General features: G+C 42.5%; 1 long non-coding RNA gene across 3 annotated transcripts in view; it reads right to left on the reverse strand.

The window, feature by feature from the left end:
• LOC147241351 (uncharacterized) overlaps positions 1-10,646 on the reverse strand; it is a 125,489-nt gene that overhangs the window by 97,463 nt on the left and 17,380 nt on the right. The window lies entirely within an intron of this gene.

The raw sequence follows: 10,646 nt of genomic DNA on the forward strand, positions 1-10,646 counted from the left end.
TGTGTTGGTTCCGAAGAGGGGGAGCAGCTGAGCACGGCTTCAGTTTAACGTATGAAATGGTGCCATGCTGCCCTTCACTGGGTTTGCTTGTCATTCAAAGCCCTTTTCCTCCTCTTAAATAAGCCTATACAACTTGTATATCTACTCCCGCAAGAAAACTGCATGCTTTATTCAAAGAATGGCTTCCAAGAAAGACGCTCTGAAGAACCTTAATTTACTTGTGCGTTCTGATGTATACCTGTCTACACTTGATGCTTTGATAGCAGACATTTGAAACAATTTCATGAAGTGGCAAATATATATATATATATTTTTTATTTTATTTTTTTTAAGTGTGATATACTCTGGAAGTTGGTGCTCATGTCAACATTTGTTCTCTTACCTGTAGTGGGTAAGAAAGGCACGGTGATCTGAGACTGACAGATGGCAATGATGTCTTTAGACAGTATTCTTTAGTAAGTGAATACAGATGGCATCAAAGCAACAGTCCAAATCTACTACTACTACTAGTACTAAAGTGAAGGGATGAACAGTTTTTGAGTCAATAAAGATGTGGAGTCCTTTTAAAATTCCTCATCATGTAATTATTAAAGATATTTGATTAAAATTGAAGACCTCTTTTTACTATAAAAACACGTCTGCGACCTAAATCTTCTACATATTTTATGCCAGAAAGAAAAAATTATCTTCAGTTTGTTTCAACCACATTTAATTTCAGACATTTAATAAAAAAAAAAATCCATTGACTTGAAGTGGGAACAGGATGTTCAACAATACTAATTTAGGACTTATTCTGACACCGATCTATGCATCCTTAAATCAGCATCAACCATTGCTCAAGAGCCAGTTTGCTATGTGACACGAGACATACGATATTTGGATTGTAAGCAGCTGTAAGGGGCCGTGCGCACCATCTGGCTCCAGGGTGGACATCCCCCCTTAAATACGAGTCTTTTGAGTTTCTTGTATACATGCAAAACAAAATTAGTCCAATTAAATGACCTTAACAAGCTTCAAATAAAGCATGATGGAACATTGTGTGTTAACCCACTGAGTGAGCAAACAGCATTTTATCCTTTGGGTGACATGTGATTCACTCTTCCTCGAGTAGACCTGAGTGTCAGTGGACAAAAGTACTACAGCTGCTGCAGCCAGACATGCTAATACCTGATCTGATCAGCTCAGGACATGCATATCCAAACCAATCAGGTCTTCTCCCGGCCCTGAGAGCAGAGTAGCAGCTTGTGTTGGAGAGTAGATGTCTATCTCTAATCAATACACCACAATCTGGCCTTATCTCCCTCTCTGATATGCTGCACAGCCACTTTTCCACACCCTCAAATGTCCTCCGGCATCACATCTGAGAATGTTGACAGCAATTATGGATTGCCACCTTTTTCCAATAACCCTAGAGTCAGCAGCAAAGATTCTAAATTTGGTAAATAACTTTTTGTAAGAAAACAGAGGAAACAATATATGGGACAAAAACAGGGGAGCCATTCTTTTCCCAAATAGCACCGGCACTTCTGGCAGCCCTCTCCTGCTGTATTCACCCTCCATTAGTTTAACTAAGAATTATTCCTACAGCATGTTGTTGCTTCACAGTATTCCTGCTGTGGTTTGGTCCCTGCTGAGTTGCTCTCCTCCACAGGCTGGTGACCTCAGAGCGAGCGCTGCCTAAGGCCTGCAAAGAAAAAGGATGCTTCTCCTGTGCGAGGGCGCCCTGGACCCACCTAGTCCACTTTAGTGATGTCATTGCCCCTTCTTCTATGCCCTGGGGCTTACAGGGACCACTGATTTACAGATCCCATCTCCAAATGACCAAGCCTTTAAGGAACATCTGACAGGCAGGATGTTTTTCTTGCATGTCATTTCCTTCTTCCTATACATTATATTCATACCGTCCTGACCCCATGACATTCGGCATATGGCACCTGAGGCATAATCTGTCAGCTTTTGACACACTGTTTCTCTTATGCAAATTTTTCCTTACTGTTTGTTTCAGATTTTGTTATTTTCATCCCTCGGATTTGGTTGCAAGGTCTGTATGGCTATTGACGGAGGACGGTGGGACAATGGTAAGATGGCTCGGCTCCGAGGTGGAAAGAAAGGAAGAAAGGCAGGGGAGAGGGGAGATGGAGGGGAGATGGAGGGGTGCAGAGTGGCGCATAGAAGCGGCCCTGCTGGAGGCTCGCCACAGGCTATGTCTGACATCCCTCTCTCTGACGGACTGATGAGATTACCCTGACATTTTTTTCCTTCTAACTTAAATTGCATTACCACAAGGATCTTATGTTAGGCAGATCTCCATATTATTCTCAAGGGATTTGGGTTCCATTTTGCTATCTGCTTCATTCTCTTCTCTCCTTTTTCACTCACACTCAGTGGGTTGAAATCGCCTTTACAGCCTTGCATGTATTATCCAGACTACATGGATCCCATTTCAGAGACGGCACAGAAGATTTGCTACCATATATATCATCAGTGGCCCTGGTTTAGGCTCCTCCCCTGGAATGATGCATGCCACTGTGCTTGCAAGTGCGACATTTGATTAGTCAACTATCCTTGCACGGTGGACTGTTAACAAAATGAACTAACCAAGCACTGCAGCCTTAGGGTCATTGATAATTAAAGATTTAAAAAGCAAACATGGACCATGAACTGTACAGATTGGGGTCATGGGAGCATGTTTTTTTTATGCTACTAATTTACATTCAACCTTTGAGTTTCACCAGCAGTTTCACCTTGACATTTAAGGTTAACTGACAAATTAGGGCGCCGCTTCTTTTCTTTTTTTTAAGGTGGCAGGGGAGGGGGTGTTGCACTGGGCATTTGTGTTCACCACCGGTACTCTCTGGTTGCTGTGCTGCATAGCGTAATGGTCTCAATTAGTCTAAAAGTCACCGTGGGTAATAATTCACCTCTCTCAGGCTTCATTTCCTCAGATTCAAGTCAAGCATAGCACAGGAAATGACACTTCAGGAGCTTTTAAAAAATGATGAGGACAAGCCGAGCGATCAGGGCGGTAAATCAGTTAAGTTACTTGGGGATGGCGACAGGATGAGGTGGCGGCGGAGCCTGTCAGTTGCTGTGGTGACATGTTCATCAAGGTGTAGGTGACATCACTCAATCACTGTCAAAGGAAAGAGCGGTCAGCGGCATCAAAACACGGATCTCAATTATGGAAGCTCCTCCAGGTAGAATCCATCTATGTAAGCTTTGTTCTCTTAGACAAGAGAATCTCTTTTTTTTTTTGGAGAAGTTTCTGCATATTCACCTACTCAGCTCTCAGCGGGGTTGCTGCGACCCCTGGATACAACACAAATGTGTTTTCTTCATGCCGCGTTCTGGGAAAATAACATTTTACGGTGTGTCAAAGGTACGTTTAAGAACAAAAACACTTCTTTAGCAAAAGGAAACTATTGAGATTCTGGTTGTTATGTTCATTTCAGCAGACTATCGTGCTTCTTAGAAAGGTCGAGACCAGAATGAAAACAGAAAACTAGCTCAGAGAACCCACTCATCGCCGCAACCATCCTCCTAGTCCTTGTCATCATTAGGAAAAGGTGATGGAAACACTTGATCCAAATTCAAACTACAGGAGCAGTGGTACAAATTCTGAAGTAAGCTAAGGAGAAACAGAAAAGACCCCAGATAAGATCCAGATTTGGGCCTAATGTGGGACACTTCAGGTACCATAGAGCAAAGTCACGGCACAGACGTGGGCCAAATACGGGGCAAACAGTTTTGGCCACGATACGGGACCCCACTGCTCGTCCTTCTGTCAGAAGAACACTAGCCATTAGCAACTGTTTTTAATGCCTACACAATGGGGAACATTCACAGTAATGACATTAAACATTATCATCTCACTTGAAGGGTTTTCGGCTTTTTCAAATAAGCTCTGACATCATGAATCTTTCATTCATCTTCCCCGATATTCCCAAACTTTGTCTCCGGACATCATGCAACATACCTGAAAACAGCTAGCACCAGACAAACAATGAAACGTTCCTGTACCACCATCTCCTAATGAAGCTGTGCACTGCATGGCTGAGTTTACTGGCTCCAAAGCCTGATCTCCATGTTGTTTACTGCCACATTTCCAGAGTTCATGGAAAATTGAATTGACAATTAAAAGGAAATGTGACTTATATTGAGATAATCAGATTTCCTAAATTCCTGTTTTGTTTTTTTCTTGGGAGAATGTTATATTTTATATATAACTCTGCACATGAGCATTTCCACAATGCTTGCATTTGTACTCAACAGTGATGCCAGAATAAACCCATAATTTTTAATCATTATGTTGAATCACATGAAGGAAAAATGCCATGAGAACTGATTTAGACCATATTTGGGTGCTGAATCCCCCCTCTTGAAGCACACAATCATTTTAGGTGGGTCAACAGCCATCTCAGGTAGATTGATGTTCTCAACCTCTTCTGGCCCGCGACCCCATTTCAGATCTCGAAATTCTCATGACCCTAATTCAGGTTGGAGTTGGAAAGTTCTTGCGTGGGTATGGCACACTTTTATGTTCTCTTCTCATCAGTTCAGACTGAGCTGAAGCTTACTTGGTCATACTGGGTTTTATTATGTTTAAATTGTTGTTTTTTCCTAGTCTGAGAGCTTCTTGTAGAGGTCTGGTAGTCTTGTCGTAATGAATGTTCAAATGTGGCCCACTTCAGTGCTACGGCTGCACTTAAGCCTCCCGCTAGGGTGAAAGAGAAAATCTAATAGCAATTTTTCTGATGGATATTGTGATTTGATTCACTATTTTTCTCTCTCTCTCTCTCTCCAAACTTCAGTTCAATAGTCAGTGTGTAAAAGTTTTAAAACATGATGGAGCATTACCAAACTATTAGCTGCTCTGCACAAGGATGAGAACTTAAGATTAAGACTTAGAGCGCTTTCTCACCTAATGGTCTGGTACAACGTCCGGACTTTTTTTGTTGTTGTTGTTACATTGTTTTCATTTCGTCCAGTAAAGTTTGCTTTAGTTTCAAGAAGGTTAATTTCAAGAAGGTGTTGCTACAGCACGACAACACAAAGTTTTCTAAACAGCAAAGCAATATCAACCGCCGTCCACCGCTACGCTTCTTGAAAAGAGGATTTTGTGTCTCCAAGGACGGATTCTGACTGTCAGTTGTTTCAGTTGTGCTTTAGTCACAAAGAATCAATGCAGGAGGGGAAAACGTCTTCGAGAGCACAGGACAAGGTGAAAGTCAGCTAGATCTCACACAGTTACATCATACAGGTATTAACTTATGAGTTTTGTCACTGATAGATGGATGAAGCAGCAGAATGCTTAAAAATCTGGACATAGGTATATGTGACTTGATATAAAAGTATGTTTCATTATCCTGGCATATCCTGACACCCCACACAGGCGCCAGGGGGCAATTGCTTATATTCAGCAGTGGTCTAGGAGACCCCTCCTTGGTCCCACCTTCTTCTATACGAAGCATATTCTGAATGCAGCATACGCTGAATATTGGTGTCCTTTTGATCGGTAACAGCACCTTGAAATATGATGCTAAACGACACAGTTTGTGTCACATTTCGCCGTGCTGGCTGTGCAAAACAGAGCAGAGGAGCAGGTATCATTTGCACCTTGTAAAAAAGTAGCCAGTAAGCACCCCTGGGACGTGCGATCAGTGGTGACCTTGAGTTCCACTGCTGGATAAAGATCTTTTCCATATTCATTCCGATCCGGAAACCATGACTTACCAATCATTAAAAAGCTTATAGATTTGGCATCCCCGGGCCGTCTCCATTTATCATACAGCTGGTGATAAAGGCTACTCCACTTACATGTGGCTCTGCCACTCTTCCAGAATGGAGGATATACAATTACACAAGTGAAAGTTGCAATTATCACCTTTCATGGCCGTGCTAATTGTATTTTCTTGTTTTATTGCCTGCACCAACTGCTCCCCCCTGTCCTGAGGGTGATCTGTGGTAATTGTATGACGCTAAATATTTATCGCCTGCTAATAACATGCAAACAGTTGGAGCTGTTATTGAAATGCAAAGAATTTTTATGTAAGCATATTGTTATTTTCCTCGACAGACATTTTGGACTGCTGCAGCAATAGAAAATTTCTCCAGGTGTCCAATATGACTTTTATCAGTATTTTCACTGGAAATAAGATTTTATGCTCGCCTCATTCCTCATGACGTGAAATAAAAATCTCAACCTGGATTCCCAAATACTTTCCCAGACAGTCTCAGATGGGCTTCTCTTCCAAAGACACAAAAAATGATTAGTTTCTCATCCAGGAACCCTGAAACCCTTTGAACAAGTCAAGTTGTCAGTTTTCGAGACGAGAGCAGATTGAGGGTAAAGAGCCTCAGGGGTAATGGGATGAAGTCTGTTGCCACATTGTTGCAACATGCGTGGGATTCCCGTGGGAGTGCTGGAAATGGAGTCAGGACACCATTCCTTCCTGACATCGCCAGCCCACGTGCCACCGCCTTCAAATCTCTCTCCCTGTGTTTGATGTCCAAATTGAGCTTCGCTTCATCGCCCTTGTCGCTGCCTCCCCCTCTTTTTTTTTTTTCTTCTCTCAGAGATGTTGAAACTAACATTAAACTGGTAAATTGGCTTGCTGGATTTAGAGTGATACTTCACCTAAATATTATCATGGATTACTCACTGTTGTGTTGAATTTATGAAGTTTGTTTTTTTTCCTCTCTCTCTCTCTCTCTCTCTCTCATGCAGGACTTCTGGGTGAATCTAGAATTCAGAGGAAACACCAGCCACCCACTTGTTGCTGGAGGCTAAAAGGGACCAAAGATTTGGTCCATAACAGGAAATCCACATCACTTTAATTTGACCTTCAGACAGTAGGAGTAGGGCCCGTAGAGTTTAGAACCAGAGTACATTTTGTTGAGAGCTTGCAAACAAATGTTTTGTACAGTTCTGTCTCCAGGAGTTCAGGTAACAAGTGTGTGGCTGGTGTGTTCTGAATCCTGGATTCACTCAGAAGTCACACAGGAAAAAGCTGCTTCATGAATTCTGTCCATCTACCTGTGAGTAGCTGATATACAAATGATATTTGGCTGAAGTATCACTGTAATATTAAAACACATTGTCCTGTGGCATAATGGAAGAAACTTTAAATGAAATTCCAAAATGCATATCTTATTTATTCATTTAATGGCACCATGAATAATGCATTCAGTGCAGTAAAATTAATGTACGGTATCTTAGAGTTTCTCTTAAGGAGATGAAGTTGCTCAGCTTTAATGAGCTACAAACCCTAAAAGAATTTCATTAAAATGTGCTTTAATAGAAAGTTTAAATCAGCTACTGAGAAAGCATCATTCAACAGAGTTAAAAAAAAAAAAAACACTGTTTTTGCACAAGTGATCAAATATTCAGAATTAAAACTGTTGCAAGTTAGAGAGCAAAGAAGAGCAGCACAAGGAGTGACAGGCCTCTTCTCCCTGCCGGCCTCCTGCCGGCTAAATAGTCACAGTTTTTGCCTCAAAATTTCGCCTCATTGCTCAGATGAGTTTCCACACATTTCACTTGGAAATGAAAACAGCAGCGAGAGGCGGCCACTGCGGTTCCTGACATATCATCCTGCTCATCTGTGATCACTGCTGTCTTTACTACCTCTTAGCAAATATGAATGCATAAACGTCACCCAGCTCTGCTTAAAATGTAGTGAGTCAAATTAGAGGGTATAACTTCCTCCATAACAGCCAAATCGGTCAAACTGCCTCTCCTCAGCTCACTGATTCGCTCCAGTGCTCGCCGCTCTGCTGCGGTACACGTCGGGTTGGAACAGGAAGGAGCTGCGAGGCTCGGGGGCGGCGTTGATGTGACTGTTAGGGTGGTTGGAACAGATTGGTTGATATCACACTCTCACCTCCAGGGGATAAAGGACCAGGAGGCGTGGCCGGTTTAGACGTGACTCCATTTGTGTGAAGGCAGGAGCGAGAGAGGAATTGTTGGAAATCCTCAGACTGCCGAGTTTGGACGCCATGACCCCACACCGACCCCTATTTCCTGTCTCAATTGCCTCAGCGTGAGCAGGGCTCCATTTCACAGCACAGCTGTTTCTTGTCTTGTCCACATTCATTTGGAGTCACACTGTTGACATCTCTGTCATCATGAGTAAATAATGACACGGGGTCACCGTGTGATCGTGTGTTCTGACGCTTTATCCCGCCCTTGTGATCACTGGCAGAGTGAGCTGGAATTTTAATGAGTATCGCTGTTACAATCAGGCATGCTGCAATATTCAATCAACCAAACATGAATTAAAAGTGTGGTTAAAGCCAACTGAAGTGAGTACTTCATTTGCACTGGAGCATATTCACCCATATAATCTGTTACAGTACAGTTGTCTCGATGTCCACGGGACAGACGTCTCAGGGAAATGAGTCCATTCACGCCTGCGTGCATGCAGTTGTACACGTGTGACAAAGTAGCTCAGTGCCTCCTCTGGTGGAGAGATAAATACTGCTAATTTGGTATCTTAAATGAATGTAGCCACTTAAAATCAGCCCCTATTAAGGGTGACGCCTTTAAATGAAAGATTGGCCCCTTAGAAGCAATATTTCCACTTCAAAGTGCCACCATCAAACGTGACCTCAGCCACTTCAAATATTCCGGAGTTTCTCTTATTTCACTGCTCACTTGCTACTCAGGAACACTGGCTGGTAGAAGAGGCCAAATAAACAGATTACCGTTAAAATAGCTTGCTGATAAAGAGTCATGCTCTCTGCTACAAATCTAAACACCCCAATTTCGTCTTTAAACCACAGTATTTTTTGCCTTATCTGAGTATTGTTGTATCCCGTTCTCCTGAGAGTATATTTACCGTGAATCAAATCAGTGTGAACTTTTTAGTGCTTGACAGAGAGATTCATTGTGATTACCTTCACCACTGAGGTCATGTGACCATAGCATTTCTAAAACGAATGGACAGACTTACATGAAATCAGCTGAAAAGGAATTGTAAAAATCACAAACACCGATGACCTTCTGGAGACAATCTGAATCAAGTTGTAGTTCCTGGATCGTAAATACTACGGTCCTGAGTCCAAGTGAAATGGTTGAAAGAGCATTTTTGGTTTCGTCATAATCTGGATAAGTGATTTGGGAGCAATCAGCAAGAATAAATCAGTTTCATATTCCACATCCATGTGTCTGTCTGACTGCTATCAGTTCATAAGTGTATCCAGCCTGAGGAAACACCTGTTCTAATGCAAAATATATTTAATAGCTGATAAGTGCTGAACAGGCTCCAGTTTCTGGTGAGAGAATATTACATTACTTGTTAAATAACCCTTTTATGTATGGTTTGGTTCAAGAGTCAGTTCACAGCTACCGTGGTTTTACAGAATTTTACTGTTTGTCAGAGTCATAAACTAAACGTAATAGGAAAGTCTTTTCATCTAACTTCAATCTCATATTATATTAGACATTAATGTAATCTTGAGGTAAGTATAACAGCAATACAGCGGCTTGTTCCATGCTTTGTCTGAGGGGGAGGCCCACAGTCTCAGCCTCCCTTCCATGGACATACTCAGATGTGGTTCAGACATACTGTCGTTCAGGGAAATTTCAAAGTTTTTTCCAAATTTCTTGAGAGAGAAACTAACTGAGGATTCAGGGCGGGCTGTTTTCTGAAGTTACATAAAACAGCAATATTAGCTAAACTTGGCTAAATAGTGGACAAAGCAATAGGTGGTTTGTGTGTGTGTGTGTGTGTGTGTGTGTGTGTGTGGGGGGGTTATCACCCGCGACCTGCTACCATCACTGAAACGAACACAAACAGACCGCAAGCCTCACTGCATGAGGAGGAGCAATTAATGATTGGCCCACATTAGTGAAAAACATCCAATCTGGCCAAATCATACCAGGCCAGCTAGTTCAGTCCAGCCTGGCTCGTCCCCAACATCCGGCCGGATCATGACCCTGCCCTCAAATACAATTAAGCAGGGGAGAGAGAGCGCGTGTGCCTAATATGCAGCAGCGATTATTTCACAGCTGCTGCAATCATACCCTCCTAGATTCCACTAAGATCGCATGATGGTGAAAAAAACAACACCAACAAAAAACACGTTTTCTTGTGCTCTCTCAATCAGTCACAGAGTATCAGAAATGTAGAGACTCTTTTTCCATTCCAGTTGCACTCCACAGTCCCTCTAAATCACCCCTAATGGGCTGGTGGAGGGAGCGCACTCTCTATCACTGTATCAATCATTCACTCTGTTTTCCTCCTCCTGGAAGCATCCACAGGATCACTTTGGTGCTTTAATGAGCCATTACAATTCCTATCAGACAATCTCTGTAGCATGTGTGTGTGTGTGTGTGTGTGTGTGTGTCTGCACTCATTTGTTTGTACAAGAATGCGTGCATACTCTAACTGTTGTGGACTTGCACTCAGGCTGATATTAGATTGTCTCTGCTGAGTTTCTGAAATAGAAGTGATCTCTAGTCTTTCTATTTCTCGCCCACTTTCTTTCTCCGTTGGTCTGTCATGCTGTGAGTGTGTGTGTGTGTGTGTGTGTGTGTGGACAGTGGGCATGGGTTATAATTGCATTGCGTTGCCATCCCACTCCGTCTCTACACCCATCTGTCTCTTTAATATCCAGCTAAGCACTCTTGACCTTGAAGCATC

The sequence above is a fragment of the Aulostomus chinensis genome, chromosome 21, assembly GCF_037954235.1.
Source record: "Aulostomus chinensis isolate RoL2024-O1b breed Wild chromosome 21, RoL_Achi_v1.0, whole genome shotgun sequence".
In the NCBI taxonomy this organism is placed as follows: Eukaryota; Metazoa; Chordata; class Actinopteri; order Syngnathiformes; family Aulostomidae; genus Aulostomus; species Aulostomus chinensis.